The 26,963-nt window shown below is 44.2% G+C and overlaps 1 protein-coding gene across 5 annotated transcripts in view; it reads right to left on the bottom strand.

Annotated features, from left to right (window-relative positions):
• Nucleotides 1–23,546, bottom strand: part of BMAL1 (basic helix-loop-helix ARNT like 1) — a 100,388-nt gene extending 76,842 nt beyond the window's left edge. For 3 of the 5 annotated variants that reach the window (XM_039863643.1, XM_039863647.1, XM_039863644.1), the window contains exon 1: nucleotides 23,395–23,544. The gene's annotated coding sequence lies outside the window, so the exon portion shown is untranslated. Of the gene's footprint in view, nucleotides 1–23,394 lie in introns of all 5 variants that reach the window. The other 2 variants (XM_039863645.1, XM_039863646.1) reach the window with 2 other exon arrangements.
• Nucleotides 23,547–26,963: the final 3,417 nt, after the last annotated feature.

Here is a 26,963-nt window from a genome sequence, read left to right as displayed (position 1 = left end):
GAATGCGCAGTTATGAATGAGAATTGCTGTCTGTGCTGAAGAAAGCGCTGTGGAGAAGAACCGCTATGGGAGATGGGTCAGGGCCCAGCGGGCATCTAGGTATCTTTTTTTCAAATACTTTCCTCCTCTTATTTCTGAGGGTAGAAAGCGAGGCAAATAGTCATTAAGCAAAGCCAAAACCTCAGAATAATCCTGATTCCTCTCTTTCTCTCACAGCCCACCATAAATCCCATAGCAAGACCTGTTCCACTCTTATTATGGATCTCGAATCTAACCATTTCTTACCATTTCTACCATGCCCACCACTCGGGACCTGGCTGTTCTCATCACTAACCTGGATAAGTCCAATAGACGATGACTTCTCTCCCTGAGTCCTCCTTCCTCCCTCAGTCTATTCTCAACACAGCGGCAAGAGTGATCCGTTCAAGATGTAACTGAGATCATGTCATTCCTCTTTCAAAATCCTGAAATATCACTGGCTCTCCTCATCATTCACAATGCAACCAAGTCCTGACAATGCAACCAAGTCCTAGCCACCATTACTTCTCTGCCCTCACCTTCTCCTCACTCTGCCCCAGCCACCTTGGCCACCTTTACCCTGACGTTCCCATAGCCTAATACTCTCCCCCATTTAAACACACAATTCACTTCTTCACCTCATTCCCTCTGGCATACGCTATGCTATGAGTTCACCAAAACCCATTCCCTTTATCTGGTAGGTATATGGTAAACTACATTTCCCTGCCTCCCTTGCAGTTAGGAGTAAATGTGTGACAGTCAGGCGGGCCCATAAAAACTTTCCCGCAAAACCTTCTCCTCCAGCTGAATGGAAAGAAATCTGAAGGCCTTAAAGAGGGCATGTGGGTCCTTCAATAATCACAAGGACGTATGACTGCTAAGCAGGAGCAGCCGCACTGAAATTTTTCTGTGCAAGAAATAAAGTTATCTTGGGTTGATACACTGAGATTTGGGGGTTTGTTTGCTACTTAACTTTCTCAGTGAGGCCTTCTTTAATATTCTATTTAAAATCCTCCCAACACTTCTTAGCTGACTTCCTTGCTTTATTTTTCTCCATAGTCCTTATTACCATATAGCACAATGTATATTTTATTTATTATTCTTTCTCTATCTCCCCAAATATGAATGTAGGCTGAAGGCAGAAATTTTTGCTTTTTATTTTTTTCCTTCTGCTATATCCCCTGGATCTAGAACAGTGCCTGGCATATTGTAAACAACTGTTCATTGTTGAATGAATGAGTAAATTGAATGAATGGAGTACATGGGCTTCAAGGTCAGAAAGGCCTGAGTTGAGGCCCGGCTCTGCCATTTACCAGCTGTATGAAATGGGGCAAGTCACTCTACCTCATTAAGGCTCATTTTCGTCATCTGTAAAATGGGAGAAGTAATATAGACTTTCTTTATAGGGACTGGGAATAATTAAGATTATGAACATAAGTCTCTTAGCACAGGGCCTGGTAACAGCTCAGGTTCCATAAATACTACTGCTATCAGTTCAAGGCCAGAGGACAAGACTGGGTATGAGGCCCTAGCAAGATCATTGGTAAGAGGCCACATTTCAGAGAGGAAGAAGCTGCAGGTATTTACATGCACAAACTCCTTTGAAAGAAATTGTGGCAAACACCTAGGTAGTGAAATTCAAGAGCTGCCTAAAAGTTCTCACTAAATTGCCAGCGATTAGAAAAACATGACAACTGGTGTCAGGGGCGATGAAAAGTGTGTGCCAAGTCTGTAGAGAAGTGCTGCTGTGGAGAGAGCACCACCCAAATGATGAGAGATCACTTTGTGCCTTTTAAGAAACAATTTTCACAACAAAGCTTGAGAAAAGAGAAGTCTCTTGCATCATGGGAAACAAGGTAATAACGCTATAAAAATGGAACTCAAATAAACCACACACAGAGCCCACATGGGCCCAATTTTCCAAGAAAAATAGCAATTGCCACAGCGTTCAGATGAGGGAGTCACACTCGTGCCTCAGCATAGCAAACATCTTTCAAAAATCATTAGGCTGCAGAAAAGCCACCGGGTTTGCCAAATTAGCAATGCCAGCTCTCACCTGCCCCTCTCTGTCATGCTCGCCTCTTTATACTGATCAAAGAACACGGACAATGAATACCTAATGCCTATCTCTGCTTTGCCATCTTCAAAATATAGAATCCTCCCAGAATGAACAGCGCCACATAGTCAGGAGAGCCCAGGCAGCAGCTTCTCATGGCTGCAGCCTGGCTGTCCTCTCACCAAAGGCCCTCCTGGCTTTCTCCTTGGCTTGGGCTTGCTCTCAGTCTCAACTCCCAGAAATCTCTGCAGCTGTGGGCCTTGACGACCTCCCCTCCTTGAAACTCCTTCTTCCTCGAGGCTCTCAACAAACTCCTCCATTCCCATCTCTGCAACCACTCTCATCTCCATCTCTGGGCCCTCTTCCACCTCTGCACTCCTAAATGTTGGTACTACAAGCCTCTAAAACACAGTGTCTGCCTACCTCCTGGTTCTGTGTGTGTTCTTCCTCTATATCAGAGGCAGAACAGCTTCGTGGTTAGAAACAGAGATTCTGAGGCCAGACCAACTGGATCTAATCTTAGCTCTATAGCAGTATGATCTCGGGCTGTTAATCAATTGCTTTATATCTATTTCTTCATCGGTAAAAATGGAAACATGATAGTACCTCATTGGAGCACTGTAGGGATTAAAGGAGTTAATATACATAAAGCTCTTAGCACTATGCCTGGCATAAAGTGCTACCTATGACCACAATTACACGTACCCATTGCTTCAGCCAAACCCCAAACTTACCCTCATGTCCTCCTATCTTCATTTCCTCTACTCAGTCCTTTTATCTTTGCTAAGAATCTCCAGCCCTATCTCAGCCAGTCCTTTAAAAGGTGTTGACAGAAGCAACCGCTCCATAATACCTTCCTCGATTCCCCAGTTGCCCAATGATATGGAATTCCTTCCTTTTCTAATAGGATGGGGCTGACCACTCCCAGTTCATGAGATCCTCAGAAACAAGGATGTATTAGGTTTTTCTTCCCAAATTTTTATTTCCTACACTGTAAAAACTCAGTAAATATTTGCTAGATAAAGCTGAAATGCAAAACCCTAGAGCATGGCTCTACATAATCAACCCAGAGAATGAAACGACAACAATAACAACAGGTCAGCAGGAAAGAGGAAGCCTTTCCCATCATCCCAAAGCCAACACAGAGCTCAGGCTTAAAAGAATACTGGGGACCAAGTCGGCGATGTTTGTTTGTCAGTTTCATTTTAAGTCATTTCCTAATGGCCAACGAAAAACCAAATCCTTTCAGCAAGTGTGCAACCTGCTTCCACTGCTAAGAGCACATCCCCACAGGCTCATTCTGGCTTAGGGAGACTTGTTTTTTTCTAAGAAATTCTATTTAATTATCCTTGATTTAGGGCATTTCTTAAAAACATCCTTAAGAAGTGATCTCACTGTTTATTTTGTTATTATTTTAATCAAAGCTTCAAAGGTATAAGGGCACAAAATTCCTCAGTTTGAGCAGGTAAATTACTTATTAAGAGAATGTACTGGTTTACTTCTACACTTAGGAACAAACAAGTCACATATTACTTATAAATACACAGCCTTTCACTTACATCTAATTTCACATCACCATTACCTTGCTTCTCATTCATGGAAAACACGACAAAGACGTTCCTGGCATTTAAAGATATATTTAAATCTTAATATATCCTCATGACATTCTTCTTGAAAAAAGGAATTCTGATTCTCTATCTAATCTTGGGCCATTGCCATTAGCTAGATAAATGCCAACCTAATAAAATGATTCTGTAATACACAAAGATGGCTTAATGCAGCATTAGCTGAAAGAGTAAAAATTAGAAGCAATCTAAATGCCCCATTACAAGCTCATGGCTTATTGAAGACATTCCCTTGATAGAATATTATGCAGCCATCTTAAATGAGCATAATAAAAACTAGGGAGCCACATGGAAAAAGGACATAATCTTAAGAGTAACAGGGGTGCAAATGTGTAGGGTTACGTGTTTGTGCTATCAAGGTTGCCCCAGCTGAATAGATTAGGCCCAGGGTTTGAAGTCAGCTGCAGGGAAAGTTAGAGGAAAGCTAAGAAGAAATCTCAGTAAAAAGGGGCAGAGAGGATGGCTTTAGCCACAAGAAGATGAAAACTCTTCGCGTGGAGCAGGGGCCGGACACAGGAGTGTAGTATGGGAGACAGGAGAGGCTCTACCAAGCCAAGGTCATTTCAGGAACTCCACCCCAAAGCAGGCAAGGGGAATGGGAAGAGAAACCTCTCTAGGTTTGCAGAATGTATCAATCCCTGGGTGAGTAAACAATTTTCAAAACCCACACGACATTCTGTGTCAAGCCCAGTCCTTTCCGGATCACCACCGGAAAGCTCAGTCCCTTCCAAGCCTCCGAGGCTAATCCTGACCCACGGCAGGAGGAGTTTAAAGGGCTCTAGTCTAGAACACAGGGATTTAGCTTGTTTGCTGCTAATCTGGTAGATAAGGAAAGTGAACCCCCAAGAGAACAAGCATCTTGGCCAAGGCCACACAGAGAGTTACTGGCCGAGCTGACACTTATAAGAGTTTGCCTGTCTCTGGGTTTGAAGCTCTTCTGTAGAGCAACCTGGTACAAGACTGACTGCTGAGTTGGACCACCTGGCCCAGGACAGAGTGCAGGGACCCAACAGTGGCTTATGGATAAGTGAGCCAAATCAGAGCCGCACAGGAAAATCCCAGGGATGCCAGGACACCAACAGTTGCCCCCAAAGAACAAAAGCCCCCTCCTGTACCCCAGTCCATGCCAAACTCCTGCACTTTGTTAGTTCAGCTGAAGCTCAGATGCCCTGTGGTTGCCAACGCTGGTCCCCAATGACATGGCCTCTGGCACTACTGTGCCACCTGTGGGTCCCACAAGAAAACTCCGTCTCTGGACAGAAGAAAAATGACTCCAAAGCTCCTCTTCATAACTCCTGCTCCCCTTGATTCCTACCCTACCCCATCAGAATCCCCACTCAGGACACCCCCTGCCAAATACAAGAAGCCGAACTCATTGCCTTGGCATTTAAGGTCCTCTCTCATATGGCCCAAATCATCTACCGAATCATGCTACACAAAGCACTCACCCCTCTCTCAAGAGTGGACAGGGGATGCTCCCCTGTCCTTACGTCACCTCCAGAAGCCATGCTTCGCCCCACCCCCCACAATCCCATAAGAGCCAGCTCAAGCTTTCTCTCATTCTACCAGTCCTCCTCCAAACACACCGGTGTTGCTCACACTGTCTCCACTGAATGACCCCAACCCCTGGAGGCCTGAGCAGTCAAAGGGCCAAACTCTCAGATGCAGAATGAGTAGGTCACCCATATGTAATCATCCAAAGAAGTATGCACAGGAGGTCCTCTAAATGTAGCATATTTGCTCTAAATATAACATTAGTGATTCCATCATTTAAGTGGTTGTCAAACTCTCCCTTGAGCCTCCTTGGGAGAGGAGGAATGCGAACATTAGGCAGTGATGCTGGAGCCAAGACCAATGGTAGGGGTCCTGATGGATTCAAGAACTCTTCCCACCTGTCCTGGCCGCCTGCAGTGACCACTTCCTGAGCTCCTACTACATGCCAACTGGTGGGCACAGGGCACGTAAGACACAAATCTGAACAAGCCAGTCTTTGCCCTGCAAAAATTTGGACTCAAACAGGGAAAGGAGTAAGATAAGCTCCACTAACATGGCATGATAAATGCCACACAGAAAGAAAAGGCACAGAGGGAAGAACAGCAAGGAGTAGAGGTGTCGTGATTCAATTCAACCCAAGAAGGGGCTGAGCAAGGGCTCAGAGAAAGCTAAGTGGGAGCGAGCTGGTCCAAAGGGTAATCAATAACAATAGAAATAGTGGCAACCAGCATTTATTGGGTTGTGCTCACTATGTGCTAAGCACTGTACCAAACACTTCACTTGCTTTATTGAAAACTCATTCCATTCATTATCAAGCCCCTACTATTTGTCTGGCACTGTTTTAGGCACTAGGGATAGAGCATAGAACAAAACAAACACTAGTCTCTGCCCTCATAGTATATGTTCTATTGAGAAAAAATAGGCAATAAACCAAATAAATAAGTAAACTGTAGAATATGTTAGATGGTGATAAGTGCTAGGAGGAAAAATAAAGCAGAAAAGGGAAATAGGGAACACCTGGGGGGGCAGTGGGCTGGGTGGTAAAACTTTAAATCGGGTGACATTTCAGAAAGGAGCTGAAGAAGGTAAGTGAACAAGCCATACAGATATCCGGGGGGAGAGCATTTGTGGCAGAGGGGCAGTCCGGTGGAAAGAGCTTGAACAGGAAGCATGCCTGACATATTTGAAGAACAACAAGAATTCTGATGTAGCCGGAAGTGGAACGAGATAGGGACAGGCAGGATCAGTGCATACAGCTGCATGAGTTGTGCACTGCATAACTCAGGGGGGCGCCATTCACGTGAACAACAATGAGTTATGCAGAACCCAGTGTGCTCAACTATACACCAGAGGCTGGGGTGGGAGAGGAGATCAGAGAAGTACACCAGGAAGGCTTGTGGACCATGTTAAGGATTTGGCTTTTCCTCTGAGTAAGACAGGAAGCTACTGTCTAGAGAGTTCTAAGCCAGAGGCATGACCTGATCTGACCCCACCCCTGCTTCACTAGCTAACTGGGCAGAGAGTAAGTGGTAGCAGGGCAAGTTTGGAAGCAGGAGATTGCTTCAGAGGCTACTGCAATAGTCACACTCAACTATATACTGGATTATTCTCACAATCTCCTGAGGCAGGTTCAATGATCACTCTGTCATAGATAAGGAGACTGAAACTCAAGAGAGATCTGGTAACTTGCCCAAGGACACAAAGAACAGGACAGATGGCCAAGTCCTAGATCTGATAGAGAAGTATAACAAGAGAAGACTCAACAAGGATGCTCAGAGAAATTGCTTACTTTTGCCCAACTCCAGGCTTTTCTGGGTAGTCAAAAGCCAAGCAGTGATGCAGAAAGATCCTATGAGAGCTGGTCATCAGGAGTTTCAGAAAGAGCAATAGCATAGAAAAATATGCTAAATACATGCAAAGGCCAGACTCTGAGCCTTCAAGAAAAGGTTCGGGGGTGGCTGGCTGATGAAGAGGCAGCAAGAACTTAATTAAAACTAGTTTCCTGCAGGTAACAGCCCAATATCCCACTGGAGGGACACTGACAGTCTGGTCTTCATTAAAAGTCAAAAACAAGGGAGAAAACACGAGCTTGCCTTCAGACAACGCTGCAGCACGCACGAACATGGACTGCTATGTGCAAATTGGCTCATCACTCTTCAGAAAAGATGGACATATACCTGTGGCAGTCTAGAGACAGGCAGGTGGAGTGACCAAGTGAGCCAGCCTTGAACTCATGCCGCCTTAGCTTTTGCTTTCCTCTCCTGTAGGCCCTGGCTGGGCCCAGGCTGACTGAATGGGAGAAGCAGCTCAGCTTTACCAAGAGGTCTCCATAATTTCATCCCTCCAAAACAGAAAGCGCTACGAACATACAAGGAGTCAGGCCTTGGAATCATGCCCACTATGGCCCTCATGCCCCATTACAAATGGGCACATGTAACCACCTCTGGGGCCATTTTTACAATCTGTTATTATAACCATGAGAGCAGAAGCCAGGTCTGCCTTGCTTATCACTGTGCCCCCAGCCAGTATCTAGAACAGTGGCTACCACATTGCAGGATGTCAACAGAGGAATACATAGCTCAGGGACAGCCTGGCTTCAAACGCCAAGCAGTTATCTCCAAGAGCCATGCCTGATCTTGTCCTGCCCAATACCTTCCCCAAGGTTCTCAGCCAGCTCAGTGCCCTTGCCCCTTCCTTGCCGGCCTGACCCCATCTCTTCACTGCATCTCAGGAGCACTGCTCAGGCCCTCCACCTGTGCAATGACAAGGAGCAAGGAGAAGCTGCTACAGGAAAAAGAACAACAATTAGCTCTCTCCAGTCTATAAAAATGGTGGGATGAAGCCACAAACAGATCTACCAAGTCATAAGCAGATGGAGGGGATGTGAACTAAGAAAATTAGAAATGGAAAGGGCATGGGAGAATAAAGGACAGGGTCACCCGCTCCAGGATAACAGAGTCAAGGGTACCTGAGGGACACAGGAGTACAGGATAAAGGATAAAACAGTCACATAGTGAGTGGGAAACCTGAAAAAGTCATTTTCTTAAATGACTGTATAAAGGCTAGTCAAATTCTAGGAGGAGAGTTGCTCAAGATATCTTTCCTAACACATTGTAAACCCTTAGCTTTCTATGTTGCTTTCCAAAAGGAAAACATCCTCTTTATAACAAGTTCCTTAATGCCTCAGTCAGAAAGTCATCTACATAGATCTGAGTTAACATGAGGGTTTATAGCCCAGGCCAAGTTGCCAAAAATAAAGATTCTTGATTTGGCTGAAGAGTATTAATTTGTGGGACTAATTTTTAACTGAACTTTGATGAGTATATGAGTAATACATGCTTGTTATTGAAAAATAGGAAACCACAGAGGACATGAGAATAAAAATGATCTCTAATTGCACGAGATGAGAACCACTGTTAACATTCTGGTGCACTTCCCTCCTTCCATGCATAAGAGTTTTTAACCGAGTAAAGTGCATACTGTAAATATAATTTCAATTCCTGCTTTTTTTCCAGTGAAGTCCATTTAAAAATACTTCACTGAGTTCTAAGAAAGAAGTGCACCTTCAGTGAATTAACAAATTAAGTAACAAAATGAATCAAAGAAAGCCTTCTTGAAATAAAAAATAATTGATTATTCTACTGAACCCTGGTTTTCTCAGCAAAAGAAAAAAATCTCTATCGCTAGATTAGAAATTGCCCAGAAGACAGAAACATTAAGCTCATCTTTGTATCCTCTTACCTATCTCATATTTCCAACAAATAGTTACTGTTATGAACAAGCCACACATTTTTTTCCAAATCAACAGAAGAATTTTATAACTGCATCTGATTATTTTGAAGCAAGAAATCAAGTTTTGGTGGCCTTGGGAAGGTTTCATCTTCCAATGTGCAGGTGGACCAAACCATTTTAAAATGATCAGTTCACATTCATGGACCATGACATCCAAATAAAAGTCCTATCTCCAGTTTTGTTGTATTCTGTTACCTAAATAGTGGAGTAAGCAAATGGCCTTGCCAAGGACATATATGTGTCACATGCTAGCCTGGTTAGGAGCTGCTCTGATATCTGCCAGCATCCTGGTGGGGTACCTGGTTTTACATGTAGCCCCAAGGCTTTAGTCAGGCCTTAGCACAATGCATTTTCCCCACCTCTCATAATATTTCACATTTCAATGCACTTTCCCTACCTCTCATAATATTTCACACTTCGAGAAATGTCCATGCCAGACATTGGGCTGGGTGCTAGTATCATAAAGGTGAATAACACAGATGCTATGCCCATGTCCATGAGGCTGCAGATTGCATACCACTTCCCCACACATTATCTTCATATTAAGCTGAGAAGACAGGAAAGGCCATCACCATTATTCCCATATTTTAGATGATAAAGCAGATATTCATTGGAATATTTTGCTCCAGGTGATGAAGTGGAAGGGCTGGACTCAAACGAAGGTCTCTGACTCCTAAACCAGTGCTCTTTCTATTATATCACTCACACTGATGAATTTCCTCTAACAACTAAAGTCTTCTGGATTATTCATATTCCTTCCAGCACCTGGGTTCTACCTGGCTGCCTAGTTTCTGAGCAATGAGCTGCCCTGGCCTCTAGATGGCTGCATATGCCCTGATTTCTGTGTGCCTGCCTGGACTCAGATTCTGACCCTGGACTCAGATATCTTTCCAGCTATTCTGGCACCAGCTTCAAATTTTATTTACTCTCTCCCATTGGTACCATGATATAGCAGACTGCTAACTTCCCCCAATGTTGTATCTCTTCTTTACCCTTTAAAAACAGAGGTTTTGCTGGATGCATGGCCTCTCAACTAAAGATATCTCCCAGCCTCTTTTGCAGCTAAATGTAGCCATATGACTAAGTTCTGGCCACTGGGATGCTATTTGCAGGCCTAGCCCTTAAAATGACTGCATGCGTGCCCCTTGATACCTTCCCCTGGCAAAGAGTAAAAACCAAAGCTTCCACTTTCAACCACCAAGTGGAAGCCACTTATTAAAGATAGAAGCCCTAGACCACTATCTACTCTAGACTAGCACATGAGAGAGAAATGAGCTTCTACCTGGTTTCGGCCTTTGTGTCTATGGATCTCTTTAATACAGGAACTTTACCGTGTCGCAACTAATAAAAGAAGCTTGAGCGAGACCAGTCCAATATTTCTTAGCATAGCCCCTTGTCGCCAATGAAATACTGTAAAGGGGATGTTCAAAACTACATAAGAAAGTGTTCCATTCAGGCTTATTTCATGGAAAACTTTTTAAAAAATGAAACTAGGACCTCAAAGACAATTTATGTTCAGGTCACAGGAAAAACTGAGAGGGCCCAGAAAAACAAATCAGCTTTCTGCAGTAACAGGAGGGAAGAGAGTGCTACGTAATAAGCATGACCAGTCCTCTGACAGCAGTGCACTCCATTCCTAGAAAAGGCACTGAGAGCTGGAATAATGTGAGCCAAGGCTAATTTCTCCATGGAAACAATGTGATAATAAGAGCTTGTGTTCCTAACCAAGAACTCCATGGTCAAGTTTTTAAAGGAATAATATAAACTCCATGTTTTATCATCTATTAAAGCCATGGAACTTTTAAAGCTAGAACTGCTGATTCAATAACATACCACAAAGGATCTATGTATATTTTGAACCATACAAAGTAGGTGCAAAGCAATTAAACCCAACACAACAACCAATCATGTGACTTTTATTTATTCTGATTCAGTAACTGTGTAGCACAAAATATTTCACTTAAAGTGCCTGCTGACTTCTAAATACAGTAAATCAGAACATTTAAGAACACTTTCGATAAAGCAAAGAGGAAGAGAGTTGAAGTTAAATCAGAAAAGCAGGGTTTAAGTCCTGGCTCTGCCACCGACTAGCTTTGGGAGCCTGAACAGTAGCTCTCTAGGTACTTCCCAGCCCGTACGACTTGTCCTTATAATATCTCTTTTCAGGGGGTTGTTGTGAAGACTAAACAAGACCATGCAGTAAAAACTGCTTTGTAAATCATACACAGAGGTAAATGGTGTGTTACCAGGATCATGACATTTGGAAAAGCTTTTGTGGGGAGATTTTCATGAGCATCAACATGAAAACTGAGCAGACTACAAGTTTTCCAGCCACATTTTTTTGAAAAACCAACCCAGAGCAATTTCTTTTGCTGTCTTCTTTCCCTCTCTTTAAAACTCCCCACGTGTATTAGCCAGCAAGAGTTAGTCAATCTGCTGCATTCATCACTGGCATCCATTTGCTGATGAGCCACAGAGCAGCCAGCGAGAGCTGCTAGATGTCAGCCATGGCTGTGAAGAAGGGAGAGCCACAGTGAGCTGAAACCACTATGTGGCAACATGTCTGTCGACCAAAAATGCCTTCCAAAGACCCACAGTGCTGTCAGAAACCTCAAAACCAGAGACAGGAAACATTTCAGGGGGCCAGGAAAGGGAAGAAGAAGGTTGCAGCTGTTAAGAGTGGACGCTTCAGACTGAGACTGTCCTTGGTTTGAATAACAGTTTTTCCACTCTCTGTGAGTTCTCTGAGGTATTTCTAGGTCTCAGTCTGCCTAACTAGAAAGTGGGACTAATGGTGCCCACCCCACAGGGCTATGGTGAGGATTAAATGGGGAAAGGCATGTAAGCGCTTAACACAGTTCTTGGCAGATGGTAAATATTCAAAGGTTAAGTAGTGCTATTAATAATTAATAATAATAATAATGACAATGACGACGATGATAGATACATCATGCAATACTAACAAAAATTAAGATTTGGCAAATTTTCCATCCTTCAATGTCAAGAGTTTGCTACAGGCTTTGTAACCGGGTAGTAGCTGGCCAGCATACTGGCTCGCCCACTAATTCCAAAGGCTGATCAAGGTTCTTCTGGATTTCTGCCTAATGCCCCAGGATAGGTGAAGCATCCAAGAATGCTCAACTGGTCAGCTGGCTATACTCTGACACTTGTTTTTCTGGTTCACAGCTGCCCATTATAACCCTAACAGGTCTATGCAGAGAATAGATTAACTTAGATATCTATGTCAAACTTTTCCATCCAGGCCCAGGCTGTGGTTCCCCATCTCTAAGGCTGAAATATACCATCACCTTTAAAATATGGCCCTACCCAGCAAAGCGAGGTCTATCAGCACCCACTTGATGGACAGCGCCACATCCCTAAACATGCCCCGGAGGCAGGGAACTTCCTTCTGCACCCTCCAGGCTATCCCTGTAAGGCCAGCACACCTTCACTGTTAAAACCTAGGAGCTGCTCCCTACAACCAGGGAGCAAATTTATAGCTTTCAAAACCTTTCCTTATCTCACTCCTGCTTCAGAACCACACAGTAAGGGGCTGGGCAAGAATCGTTATACCTGTCCCACAGACAAGGAATAAGCCAGTTGGAGACATTAAGTGATTGCTAAGGCTATCTGTTGCTTAAGTAATGGAAGCACCTTAGAATATAGGTTATCTAGCCCCCAATCCGGCGCTCATTGCAGAAAATGTGAGTATTTGTTTTTAAACATTTGACTTTCATTAATGGTGCTCTGCTTCTGGAGAATTCATTAACTAAGGTTCCATGGTCACAGTACAGTGCAGATTCACATACCTGAAAGCCGTTCACACAGGCAGATGTTCCCCGCACTCTAGAAATCTAAAGGGTGACTGAAAACAGCCATGCCGATTAACATAATTGACAATTACTTCCCAGTTCTGGCTTCCTCTCACCCTCTGTCTGGATTCAGCTAGCAGCCTCCTATCAGGTCCCTGCTGCAGTTAGTGCTGGAACACTTATACTGGACTAAGGCTGCAGGGAGAATTATTTCACGTCACTATCATAGTAATCATAATAAAACAAATTTAGTGGTTCTCCACTGCCTGCCAGGCTCTACCTCACTAAGTAAACGTTGACTTGCAACTTAACCTCACTGTTTCTTCATCTACAAAATGGAGTGGGTTAAATAGAGCCTTGTCTATTTTCAGTGCATGACTCAAAAAGCCCCAACCAAACCCAAATCCTGTATCTGGAGGATACTAGGAGACAGCAGGGTCCACTGATCAAGAACCTCCGGGCCTGTTTTTTAAGCCTGAATCTACTGCTTATCAGCTATGTGACTTAGGCAGGTTATTGGATCACTCTGTGCCTCAGATTCCTCATCTCTAAAATGAGGCTAATAATAAGACCCACTTCATGGGGTTCTGTAGGAATTAAATGCAATAATACATGTGAAATGCTAAGAACATCATAAGAACTATATTAGAATTATTATCATCTGAAATGACATGCTTCAGGTTTAGGCCTTGAATGATCTTCCAAACTTAACTTCCTACCATTATTTAAGAACCCTCCATTCTAGGCAAGTCTATGTCCATGAATACGAACTGATCATTCCTACCTCTGTGCTTTCAGTTGTGCTACGTTGCCACCCATCCACTCCCTGGAAACGCCTGTGCTATCCTGGTCTGTGAATTTAAATCCTACCCATCCTTAAAGGCCTGGATTAAACCTGATCATTTCCACGAAACCTCCTCCCTACCATGACAACCTGCAAAGCTCTCTCCGGCCTCTAAATTTCTGCAGCACTTATAATTTAGACCACTTTATTGGCATCATACATGGCCTTGGATTATCTTCCACCAGTAGATGAAACTGCAGGCTCTTTGGCCACAACAACTATTTCTGCTCTTTCTCTGGGTCTAGCATGGTGACTGATATACGATCCTTCAGATATATACTGACCGAGTAAATAAATGTGTAGTAGTACTATGCCCAAACAAATACATAACAAGTTTTTCTTTAAGTTGATGTCGTTCAGCTATTGATTTGCTGTACTTTGAAGCCAATTAAAGATAACATAAAGATGAACATCAGCAGGGCAGGGACAACCACTGCTGGTTAATTCCCGATCATCAGTTAAAATATACTGACATATGGCCAACCTGAAGAATAAGAAAAACACAGATGCCAAAAGGAAATGGTGACCTAAACTCCAAAGTCCCTTGCAAGACCAAGTTCATGAGCCTGTACTATTACAGAAGGAAAGAGAGTTGAGGTGTTCCCAAGATGAATTCATTCATTCAGCAACTATTTATTGAGGGACTACTTTGCACAGACACTGTCTTAGTTGCTGAGGATACAGCAGAAAACAAAACAGACAGAATTCCTGCTCATATTCCGGCATCTAAGGAGGAAAGCTAGGTATAATGTCACCTTCTGGCTTCAAACTTTTTGCACGAACTCTTTGCTATGCCTTCAAGCAAGATAAATAGATAGATAGATAGATAGATAGATAGATAGATAGATAGATACATAGATACATAGATACATAGATAGATAGATAGAATATACTGACCAAACAGAGGCAGTGCTTAAAGTGCTGTTACTCCCAATGAGGCTTCCCTCACTCTAGAATGTACTGGGGATGTTCACAACATAACATTCTGTACGCTAAATCATTTGAACTCTAAGTCCCTAACACCCTAAGTCTTGCTTAAGCTCTGCCACTAACGTCATTTAAATATCAAACTTCTCAAATAGCAAATTTGGCACATGATGCCAAAAACAAAACTCAGAGGTGGGAAAGGAGAAAGGGAGAGACGGTAGTTAGTTAAAGGATCAGTAGTTTTCACCGCTGAAAAACCGGAGGTTCTTTTCTCCTTTGGAGCAGAAATCTCTTCTATAGTCTAAAGCCTTAAAATTTTTTTTTTTTTCCTATTCCAGCAGCTTACTGAAAATAGCTTTGCATTTAACATTTAAAATTGTTTTGATCCCACACTCTTTCAGCTCTGCTCTCTCTTGCAAACTCATTCCATTCCCTAAGGGCATTTATAAGTATATTTCATAAGCAACAAACCATAGTCCCCATTTTTATCCCTAAGAGTTAAAAAGAAAAAAAAAAAATGATTTACATAATTATATGGAAGATAAGTTGGCCAAGAACACAGGAATCTTATCTGGACCAAAAGTTCTAGGACAAAATTTCTTTCAACTCATCAAGAAAGATAGCAGATCAAAATCAAGGTTCATATTGAATGCGTAACTGTTAAGCACCATACATGGAAACTTTCTGAGCTCCTCATTATTTGTATGCCATCTACTTCATCAAAAAGAAATTGGAAGTAGCCATCTGAAGGCAGGCTCAAAAATGAAACGTGTGTTTTCCTGTCACAGTAAGAAACAAGATTTTATAGCCAAGAAGGACCTGCAAAATCAAAGTTGAATGGGGGCAACTTAAAGTTATGCAGCAAGACAGAGGCTCAGCCAAGACTAGAGCCTGAGCATCTCCCAGCTCCCAGTCCAGGGTTTTTCCCACTCCCCACACCACTGTCTCATTTATAACACATGAAATAAAACCATAAAGGCACAAAGGTAAAAATCCCTTTTATAAAACTTTTTGACAGACTGGAAAAATAGTAGGAGACGTGACAAAGGTAAATTAATGCAAAAAGTAAATGACCTATAATGCTATACAGATGAGGGGGTTCAGCTTCAGGAGGCTTAATTAATTCTGGTAATGCTTCAGTACTAAACAGTATGGTTTCAGCTATAGTCAGCACTAAATGGCTTTTGTGGGCTTGCCTAGGAACTAAACCACCATTTAGTTCATTTTTTTCTATTAAAAAAATTATCCTAAATTCCTATCAACTGCCTTACAAATGAACTTTTGGAACAAAACCTGTTTTTGAGGTGACTGTGCATGTAAAACAGAATCGGAGCTCTGAAACGCTACACTAAATATAAATAAAACAGTAATAGTTGGTGATACACACTAAGAGTATATTTATAAGAAAGCCCTACAAACTCTTAATTTGTGTATATACAATATAATGTTTTATTAAAAGCCTTCTGAGCAGAATATAGCAAACTGGTATTTATACAATATATAACCAAGGGCAAATGTTCCAATTCTGTATGCAAGTATTTACAGGGCCTTTCTAGCACTGGGCTAAGGGTTACGAGAAGGATAAGACATCTGTAAACAAGGAACTCATAATCCGGTTACACTGGCCTTTACTTTCCTCGAAAACAATCATGCTACCTCCAACCTCAGGGCCTTTGCACTTGTTGTTCCCTCTTCCTGGAATACTTTCCCCAGATCTTCCTGCAGCTGAACTCAAATGTTACCTCTTCAGAGAGGCCTCCGTGGAGAATCCAGCTAAAGCAACCTCGTTCCCATCATTCATTACTACTATTTCTTTAATTCTATTTGATTGCTTTCCTAGCATCTATCACTACCAGGAGTTAACATGTTTAACTGTTTATTGACTGCCTCCTCTTACTAGGATTTTGTTTTGTTCACTGCTGTGCCTTCGGTGCTATGCACATGATAGGCATCCAATAAACTTCACTGAATGAGTAAATGAGTAGAGTTGGAGAGTGGGAAGTGAGGACAAGATAATTATTCATGAAACAATTTAAAAATGAGAGAACTGACCATCCTGATTAGATACGATATTATAATTTGCTAAATGTGAACTACTAATGCTTCTGAATGAATGGCTGGCAGTGAAAAGTAAAAAGAGAGAGAGCGTGTGTGGGCACGCAAAAAGGGCAAATGTCATCAAGGAGGCTTCCGAAGAAATGAGACTCAAGGCAGGCTGGGGCAAAGAAGAGAGCCTCTTAGGTCAAGGGAGTGACTTGAGCAAAAACATATACCAGGAGAGAGTATGGCACGGGATACCCCTGGCATGGCAGGGCAGAGACAAGCAGAAGGAAACCTCGGGCACTGGGCTTTGATAGAAATGGTGGTTGGGGATGAGGAGCAGGGCTGGTAAGAAGGAACAAGGTGAGACTCTGGAGAGCCTGGAGGACTGGACACTGGGCGTCAATCACATGCTGATGGGCACAGGGTTGTTCTTGGAAGGCAAAGTTGGCCATATCGTGTGGGAAGAAGTGAAGGAAGTAGAGTGTAGAGCAGAACACTGGTTAGAAGATGACCTGGGTAGTCCAACTAGGAGGAGCAAAAAGAACTTCTTCCCTCTGCTTATACACGAGAGACATGTAAGTAAGCGAGATGTCAAGGTGTTTTTTCCTCTTTAAAAAAAGACAATTTCCAGAGTATCTCACAATAGCATTCCATGGCAGATTCAGGTCAACTTCCCGTACATCCTACAGTTGGAGCACTCAAGGAGGATAACAGAAGTTCAGAACGATAGCTCCGAGGGCAGAGCTTGTCTTTGCACGTCTTCCAAATCCAAGATTAATTATATTCAGTGCAGCCTATGTTTATTATCTTTTTATTCTTTGGGGGGAAAAAAGTGGCATCTAACTTCCCTGTGCAGTATATATTTGAACATTATATAACACATTTTTATGTAACAGGTTCTTGACATAAAACAATATTTCCCTCACTATATAATTTTATTTGGGGGAACAACTGGCATTAAATACACACAGACACACACACACACACATACACCCGGGCTGTGGATGTCTGTCTTTAGGGTAAGGAGCTGGGAGAGAGGAGGAAGAAGGTGAGAGACTTTGAAAAGGTCTCCTCGCAGTGAGGAGCTCTGCAGATGGCTATGATGGGGGCAGGGAGTAATGAGTTCTGTTCAGAGGTTCATCTCACACAAGAAGCTGCTTGGGGAGAGGTTGGCTGAGCCACATGCAAGGCCTGCCTGTGTAAGAGCAATGCCACAGAAAGGCAGAAGTAAGCAAGAGAGATAGAAATGCACAATAGGATGTAAGAATAATGCTCACAAGCCCTTGTGTCCCACTGCCAAAGATTTTAGTCTTGCTTAAAAGGATGTGCATAACACATCTGTCAAAAATAAGACTGGTCACCATTCACTGAGGGCCTAGTAGGCTCCTGGCATGGTGCTGGGTGCTTCACATACAGGATCTAATCCAATAGTTCCTCTCAGGAGGCATCTGCTACAGTGATTAGAAAGCAGAATCTGGAGTCCCTGTGCACAAATCCTGTCCCACCCCCTACCAGATGAGTAACCTTGAGCAGTTTATAAAACCACCTGACTTGTGGATAAATGAGGATAATCATCACACCTACCTCATGGGATTGTTATGAGGGTTAAACAAGTGAATAAACATATGATGACTGACACAGAGAATGTTCAATAAATGTTAGCTGCTACTACCATCATTGTTATTCCTATTTTGCACATGAGGTAAATCAGACTCAAAGAAGCTAACCAATTTGTCCGGGTCACACATTTCAAACTAGTCGTCGAAGGCATAAATACATGTAAATGTTTTACTCAGTATATATACAAAATCCAACCGGTAGAGTATTAACCAGAATATTAAATTAGCAGGGCATCCATCCCCTTCTTTAACCAGGGTGGATAAACAAGAATTTATACTATTTAAAAGAACAGCATGTACTAATGTAAAAATCATTTGCAATCATATGCCAGCACTCAACATTCCCCTGAAACAAAGATGACTAAAGCTTATCCAATTCCATCTCTTAAATGTTATGTCCCCAACTCAAGCTCTCCTTCCATGTAGACCTATTACTCATGACCATGTCCACTTATGCCCTTGTCGCATCCCTCATCTCATGCCCCCACCTCTCTGCAGGTGTATCTCCCTTCCCTCCACCTGCTTAGTCCTTGAGTGCCTATGCCTTCCCATCTCTTCTCTCCAGACTGTTAATTGGAATTGGACAAGCATATCCTGAAGGCTCCCTATGCCTGTCATTTTGGGAAACCAAAATGAACTCCCCACAAAGTGCTTGGCCTGAGCAAGCTGGTGAGACATTCCCAGAGACAGCCCAATATGATATAGAATACAGCAGTACCTAAGAGAATTAGAGCTAGATCCATGGCTGGGGCACACTGCTTCCAGGCAAGGGGAGGAAGAAAATCAAAATGAAGAAATATCTCCTTGAGGACCAAGCATTTGAGCTGGGTCTTAAAGCAGAGTACGATTTCAATTTGAGGAGGCTGGGGCATGGAATGGCCCTTCAGTTTGACTGGACAGTCCTATGCACACAGGAAGGCCTGGTAGACAGGTGGGCTGGATATGGACTGGCAAGAAGGAGCAGCAATACAGACATCTAACATTCACTGAGTGCTTACTATGTGCCATGAATAGCTTCAAGTATTTTTAAAGTTTTAACTCATTTAATCCACACCACAACTCTTTGAGATAGAGACTACAGTGATCTCTTGTAGATGAGGACACCAAAGAGCAAAGCAATTTGACCACAAGTCATAAAGCCAGTAAGGAGCAGTTAGGATATGAACTCTGGCTCCAAAGTCTATGCTCTTAACCACCCAACCAAACTGCCTCTCAGGACAGCTTGGGAGTGAGGGGGTACAAGTACCAGGGTGTTAGGAGGATGAAATGAGACAGTGCTTGCAAGTAGTTTGCAACCTGTAACACCAAGGCACAAATGCTGGCTATAGGCTGCTGTTAATGTGTATAGTGGAAGTGCTTGCAGCTGAAGCAGGAGAGACAGATCAGGACTAAAAATGGGACTCCGGGTGAGGGAATAATATGAAGAGTGGAGGTCAGGACAGACACCTACCTTTACGGTATGCAGGAAGAGAATCAAAAAAGCATCACAATCCAAAGGCTGAGGAAGGAAGGGATTTCAAGAAGGAGGGAAAGACAGGCAGGGTAAAAGCTGCAAAGGGGCCCAAAACGACCATTTTGGACCAAGAGCGGGGCCCCTAGAATTCAAGACTTAAAGTTTTTGGAAGGAAATCTTTGAGAAGAAATATAAATTAGGGTGGGGGCTAAGAATGGAAGAGATGACAGCGTGGAAGAGGTGAACATTCACAGTCCTGTGAGAGGCTGCCGGCCAGGCAAGAAAGAGAGACATACAGACTCAGGGGCACCAAGTGTAGACATATGAAAGCTGCCTGCTGTGGGCAGGCCCATCACAGGTCTGTGTCTTTCCCTCTCATCCTTCCTCTCAAGACAAAGGTTTTTCTGGGACTGGTAAGGAGGATGAAGACAAACGGTACAAAGGATATTCTAGTGACAGGACCCTGGCAGCGGTGGGAGGGAGTGACAGCAGGCACGAAGGGAGGGCTTCCTGTGTGCCAAGCATTTTACATGCATCATCTCCCTTGATTCTCATACAGACTCCATGAGGCAGGCACTGTCACTACACCATAGAGAAGGAGCCTGCAGTCAGGGCGGGGAGGGAGGTGGGGGTGGGGCCGGGGGGAGTGTCAAAAGCCATACAGCCCAAACCCAAGTCCTAGGTCCTTCTACCAGAATCCAGGCTCCCACCCAAAGTGAGGGTCCAAGAAGAGGGAACAGAAGAGATATCCACTTGCTTTTTCTGAATTGAGAGGAGAGGAGGAGGCACAGGGTAAAAGACAGGACATTTTGAGCAGGAAGCAAGAGATACTGAGGGAGCTTAAGTCAGAGTAGGTCTTGTTCCAAGAGAAGGAGAGGAGAAAAGCCAGGGTGGTGTTTGGGGGTAAGTCCAGGTATTGTGATAAAGTGGCAATGAGGAAAGATCTATGGGAGAAAGGTGACATGCCTGTGTTTCTGGGCTCCTAACTAAACCTCAAGGTCCACAAAGGAGTTTTTTACTTCCTCGCAAGTGTCTACCATCAGGCTAACTAAAATCAATACCTATAATTGTAACATTGCAAGGGACAGAAGCTGCTTCTTTAATATTGTCTTTCTCCCACCATAGTGAGAGTTGATGACAGAATCATAAATAGAAGCTCACAGAAGAAAGGCAACCCTTATACCAAAGGAAGATATTAAATATTTAGTTTACATATTCTTATGCAGTTTTGTTAACATAGCCAAGTCTTTCTACAGTGCTTGTCCATCATCTGGTATATAAATAGGGTAGAGATTGTTGGTGTAGAGGGAAAAATCTGCAAGTATGGTCACTTCCTTTTCCTCCCTGTGGTAGGCAAACCTCTTTTGCAAATAGCAAACTCCTGAGAAGTCATCATTTTATAAATCATTTGAAATGGATTCTTTAAAACACCATCTGTTGATCTGTTTAAGTTTCTTCTGAAAATGGGACTTCAGCTCAGATGTTCTGGAGGTTCCAACATGTAAATACCAACCTGAATTCAAATGTATTAAATATTTAGAGATGCACAGAACTTTATAGCAGAAGGAACCTTTGAGATCACCTTGTTCAACTGCCTTACTTTCCATCTGAGGCTAATAGAACCCAGAAAGGTTTAGCAACTTGCCTCAAGAGGTAAAGCCCCAAAAGCCTAATTCTGGGCTGGAATCAGGATGTTTTAACTTTCAAGCTAGTGCTCTTCCATCACACCTGCTCCTTTCTCTCCCCCTTGTTTTAAATTTAGGGATTGGAAAAAGGTATAAATTTAACTATAGTTTTAACTTATTATTATTATTATCATTATTCACTGGCTACATCTACATTCAAAACCAAAAGGTCTCTACAGATCTGGCTTTAGGTGATACAATTTTAAATCATGCCTAAGAAATTTTAAAGCCTTTTAAATATGTTCAACAAACTGTTTTAAAGACTTATCAATAAAGTGAACTCAGTAACAGAGCGTGGACTGAAAGATTCAATTATGTGTTTTAAAAAATATTTTTGGAGTTTCATTGATATGGAAATCAAATTTAACAGCAGTGATGTTTTTTTTCTCTTGCAAGCACAGAGAGCATGAGATTATTCAAAACTGCTCAGGAGCAGCAATGATTATTTTAAGCTCATGATTCAACCAGTACATTAATTAAAAACTCCACCAAACCAAATTGACAGATCCTGATATCAATGGGACCAGAAGAATTAAAATAATAGTTATCATATGAAAATAGATTAAACGGGAGAGAACAGCAGCAGATGTTAGAAGGACAAATAGCGAGAAAAGTGTTGTGGGAAATGACATTTATCTTTTAAAAAAGTAGATCCTGGAAACATAGGTACGGTCAAGAAATGTTTCTTTATAAATACCGAATCTTATTTCTGGAAGCTGGGTGGTAAAATTTGGCTAATATTTCTTTGCTGACGAGCAACTATGTAAGAGGGAGAAGAGACCGCAAACGCCAAAATGCCAAAACAACGCTACATAACCGGGAAGGCGCTGAGGCGGGGGAAGGAAAAGGGGACAAGGAATGCGGTATGAGGGGTGTTTGCCTGGTCCCCCGCCGGCCAGCACAAACTTGACAACCGATGCCAATGTCCGGTGTAACTCTTTCTTCCCCTGCGCCTGCCTTCCGGCACCTGCGTGTGCCGCGCGGCCGGCTCTCAAGACCCCTCAGGGCGGCTGACTCGGCGCCTCACAAGGTCGGCATTCATTTCTATTCTTCCACTCCTCCGAACAAACGAAAGCTCTTTTGGCTGTCAACGCACGGCAATCGCGAGCGGGAACCTTTTTTCTTCTCTGACATCTGTCAAACCTGGTGCTCAAGCTAGCCTTGCTGCGCCCTCAGCGGGGCTCCAGGGCTCCCCGGCCTGCGGCGGGCCCACACCTGGACGCCGGGCTACATCCCCGCGCCGTGGGGCACCTGCTCGCATACTCACTGGGGCCGCTCCCGGGGCTGCCCAGGACCCAGACGGCGCAGGCCGGCCGAAAGTTCGCAGGCTGGGATCGGCCCCATCTCGAGCCGGGGATTCCCGGGTTGCTGCGCCAGCCCCCGCGATAGGGCCAAAGGGGAGGGCAAGCTCGGACTCCCCAAGCCCGACGGAGACGCCCTCCCCGCCCCCACCCAGCCCTGCAGGCTCCCGAAAGGGAAGTGAAGGAGAGGAGGAAGGGCAGAAGCGGAATCGCTCGCCCAACGCCCTTGCAGGGCAGCGGTCAAGGATAGTCCTCTCGAGGGTCCCCGCAGGTCCTGGGGATACATCCTAGGACTTGCCCTCAGCCGGTCATTGCTCCCAAAGAGCGGAGCTGTCCCTTTAAGAGGCTGCTAGCTGCTCCCTATCCCCGTCAGGTAGCGATGCCCGCGGAGGGGAGGTGGGTACTCCCGCGGACACTTTCCCGGTCCCTTTAGGGTCGCCTGCGGCACCTTTGCGCGCCCTAGCCCGCAGCACCAGCCCCCGCGAGGGAGGATGGGGGCGGACGGGCGCGGCGCCTTTAAGGGGCGCAGCCTCCCCACGGCCCGGGTGGGGGTAGGGAGCGGGCACGGGCCCTTTAAGGCCGGCAGCGGGCACGTCGGGCAGGGTTCCCCGGTGGCCGGGCTGCGCCCCGGGCGGCGGCGGGGTCGCAGCGCCTGCTAGGTTGCTAACGGCCCCCGACGGGGTGCTCCGGGCCGCGCCGCTGTCCACCGCCATCCCGACACTCACCGTGGCTCTCCGAGAGCGCCCGCGCCCGCGCCCCCACTCCGATCCCGCGGCGGCGGCGGCGGTGAGTCCGGCGCGGGTAAACAGGCACCTCCGTCCCTGACCTACTTTCTGCCTTCCCTAAATGTCGCACCACTAACCTACTTTCCGACCAATCCGCTCCCCGCCGGCCCAGGCCCGGCCCCCCGCCCACCAATCGCTGTGCCCAACCCCCCTTCCCCGCCCACCAATGGAGGAGCCGCGGAGCCCGGATACCTGCCTCTTTCCGCCAACCAATCCGAGCGCCCAAATGGAGCCGGACTCGGTGGTCCCCTCTGACCAATCAGCGCGCGGCTCGGTGTCCTGCTGGCCAGTTGTGTGGCTGCTAGAGAGGCCGCTGGCCAATGGAGAGGCGGAGGGGGCCGGTTTACCTGCTACTTTCCCGCCACCAATCGCTTGGCACACAGAAGCGCACGCCCCGAGGAAAGGACCAATCTGCGCGCTTTCTCTGAATTTCCTCGCCCCTGCCCTCTGCCTTTCCTTTCAGGTCTCAAGCTCACCGTGGCCACTGCGGGAGAAGACGCCGTGCTCCTTGCAGTCGCCTAGGATGTCCTCCTTCTCTAGGTCCCAGGCTTGCATCAGGCTCACCTATCTCACCTCTGTTTCCCCTCCTTCACTCGGAGCACCCTGACTAAAAGCTGTATTTCCTCACTTCCCTACCACAACTCCATCTAAGAAATCAATTTTAGGGAGAAGGAGCGCTATACCCTTCCTGAAGCACCCTGGTTTGCTGAAGTCCAAAAGAGAGAACGAACACAGTATTTCTAGAAGGCTTTTCCATCCAAGTGTTCTTAGTTCTTTTCGTTACTCTTGACCTCCAGGCGTCCCGCTGGAGCCGTCATTCTCGTTCAAAAGAGGAAACTGAAGCCCGGAGCGATTCCATTGCATTTCCTTCCAGTAGCCAGACTTTGACCACCTACTGTGTGGCAGACACCGTCCCATTGGCCGCGGTCTCCACCGCAAAAAATGTGTCCCTGGAGTGAGACAGAAAGAAACAAGTACAGAAAATATAACAGTATACAACTTGAATACGACAGAGAATCTGTCCTTTTTTTTTTTTTTTTTTTTGCATCTTCAGCACTTAGGAGAGGGCTTTTAGTGCAAAGAGCTCCCAACGCTTCTAGATGTCAAACTCCCTGAATACAAGGACTATTCTTTTTTTATACTCACCCGGTGCCCCTTTAGTACCTAACAGCGGTAGAGTGGAGGGTTGGAGGTAGGAGCCTGGCACTGAGTAAATGCTCCATAAACGTTCGTTGACTGGATAGTGAACAAATGGAACTAAATCACTGCACTCAATTCTGTGGCCCAGACTATGATTCTAGAATTCTAGCCTTGTTCCTTGAACAGAGACACTGAATTTTAACCATTGTGAAACTGGTGCCCATCCCCAGCTCATTGCTAGGCACAGAGCAGTTGCCCAATAGTGCTTGTGGCTTGACTTTTTGAGTTTGACTGTTTTCAAGGTCAACCAACTTCATTGGCAGCTTATTACTTTTCCTAAGTTTATATGTAAGTGGAATCATACTGCTGTTAACTTTGTCTCTGCCCTGATTTCATGAGGAGACCATTCTGTGTAAGTGGGATTTTAGCAATGCACTTGTCAAGATATTGTGGACAAGATAAACATGAGCCTAGATTCTAGTATAGGTAATTGGACAAATAACTGGTTAACTAACCATAACCTAAAGATGCTGATTACTGAATCCATGTTGACCAGAAGGAAGGGTAGAAAGAATTAACATTTGTGCAGAATCTATTCTGTGCTAAATGCTTTCTCTGCATCTTCTCCCTTAATCCTGCAGCCCTGTTTTACAGATGAGGAAACTGAAACTCCTAGTTTAACCAGCTGGTCCAAGGTCACACAATAGGGGGCATGCCATAATTCAAACCAGGTTTATTTAATTTCAAAACCTTTATGCCACACCAGTTACCATCAGGATGACAGTAGGCTCTCTCCAGTTAAGGCTTGGCGAAGAAAAATTTTCTACATGCACAGAGAGAGGGACCAGGATGTAAAGAGGCTGGGAACTAAGTTATATGAGGAAAGATTAAAGGAAGCAGAAGGGTTTGCCCCAGGGGGTACAAGGTAACTGTCTTCACATATTTGAAGAGTTGTCAAATAGAAGAGGAATTAGACATTCTTCAAGGCTCTAAGGGGTGGAAAGGGGACCTGTAAATAGAAACTCTAGAATGAATAAGTGTGAAGAATTTTCTAAAAACTAAAGCTTCCTTTGCCTTGATAGGTTGAGTTTACTGTCACGGAAAGTGTCCAAGTAAGAATTGGATGACCATGTGGTGGGAGAGGGGCTGGAATAGGTATCTATTTAGGACTCTGCCCCTCTGAGATGATGTGATTCTATCATCACACTTTGGTTTTCCTTTTTTAAGGTTTACCACCCTGACTTTTCCTACCTTCACAACAATCCTGTGGCCGCAGTGGCCAAGCTACTGTTTCTCCTCACATGCACCTATTCTTCTATACATAATTATACTTTCCTTTGTGTTTCTCTCTGTTGGAGATCCTAAACACCTCCATCTTCCACTGGTACCTACTTCCTATTTACTGTCTACCTTTCAGAATATTGAATTTTCAATTCTCTGGGCACTGTTAAGATCACAATATTGTCCTCAATCTAAAATTCCCTGGTCATGAATAGAATCATATAGATAAAAGGAAAGGAAATAAAACATTTATGGACCACGTACTATGCGTTAGGTGCTTTAAATACATTATCTAATATAATCTTGACATTAACCCCAGCAGTTGATATGCTGACTCTCCACACTTGCTAGCTGAAATGATTTTTATCAACTAACTTAAACTTTGTACCTCAGTGGCCTCATCTGTAATATGGGAATAACCAATTATCTACTTCACAGAATTGTTGTGAGAATTAAGTGAGATAATAAACAGAAAGCCCTTAGCACAATGCCTGGCACACAGTAAAGATTCAATATATATTAGCTTAATGATATAAAATAGATATTTACTGTGCCCATTTTAGAGATAAAGTTAGTGAGCATAAAGTAATGTAATCTATAGTGGTTCCTCAAACTCTGATTCAATGGTCATGTCCATTAGCATTAACTGAGCAGTTTTTTAAACTAAAGATTCCCAAGTCCCTTTCTGGAAGATTCAGATTCAAGATCATTGGGATCTGAGATGCAATCAGATTTGAGAACTGCTGGTCTAATGAAATAAGTGCAGGCTTTGAAGTCAAACAGACCTGAGAAGCAAAATGACAGGACCAGGGAGTTATGCAGTTGTGCTCTCTTTGGAAGGAAGTTGAGAAGTCCTGAGATGGACATGTTAAATTCTTGAGGACAACCAAGAGGAATGTATTGCTATAAATAACAACAATAACAAGAACACTTACTGCAGGTGTAGATGTCACCAGCCCTGTTCTAAGAGCTTTATATGCCTTACCTCATTCAAGTCTCACAAATCTCTATAAGGCAGGTACTTCAATTATTCTTATTTTACATATGGGGAAACCAAAGCACAGAGAGGTCCTGAGGTCTCAGGCTAT

Source organism: Pteropus medius, unplaced genomic scaffold (genome assembly GCF_902729225.1).
Source record: "Pteropus medius unplaced genomic scaffold, Ma_sr-lr_union100, whole genome shotgun sequence".
Lineage (NCBI taxonomy): Eukaryota > Metazoa > Chordata > Mammalia > Chiroptera > Pteropodidae > Pteropus > Pteropus medius.
This window is presented reverse-complemented; position numbering and strand designations above follow the sequence as displayed.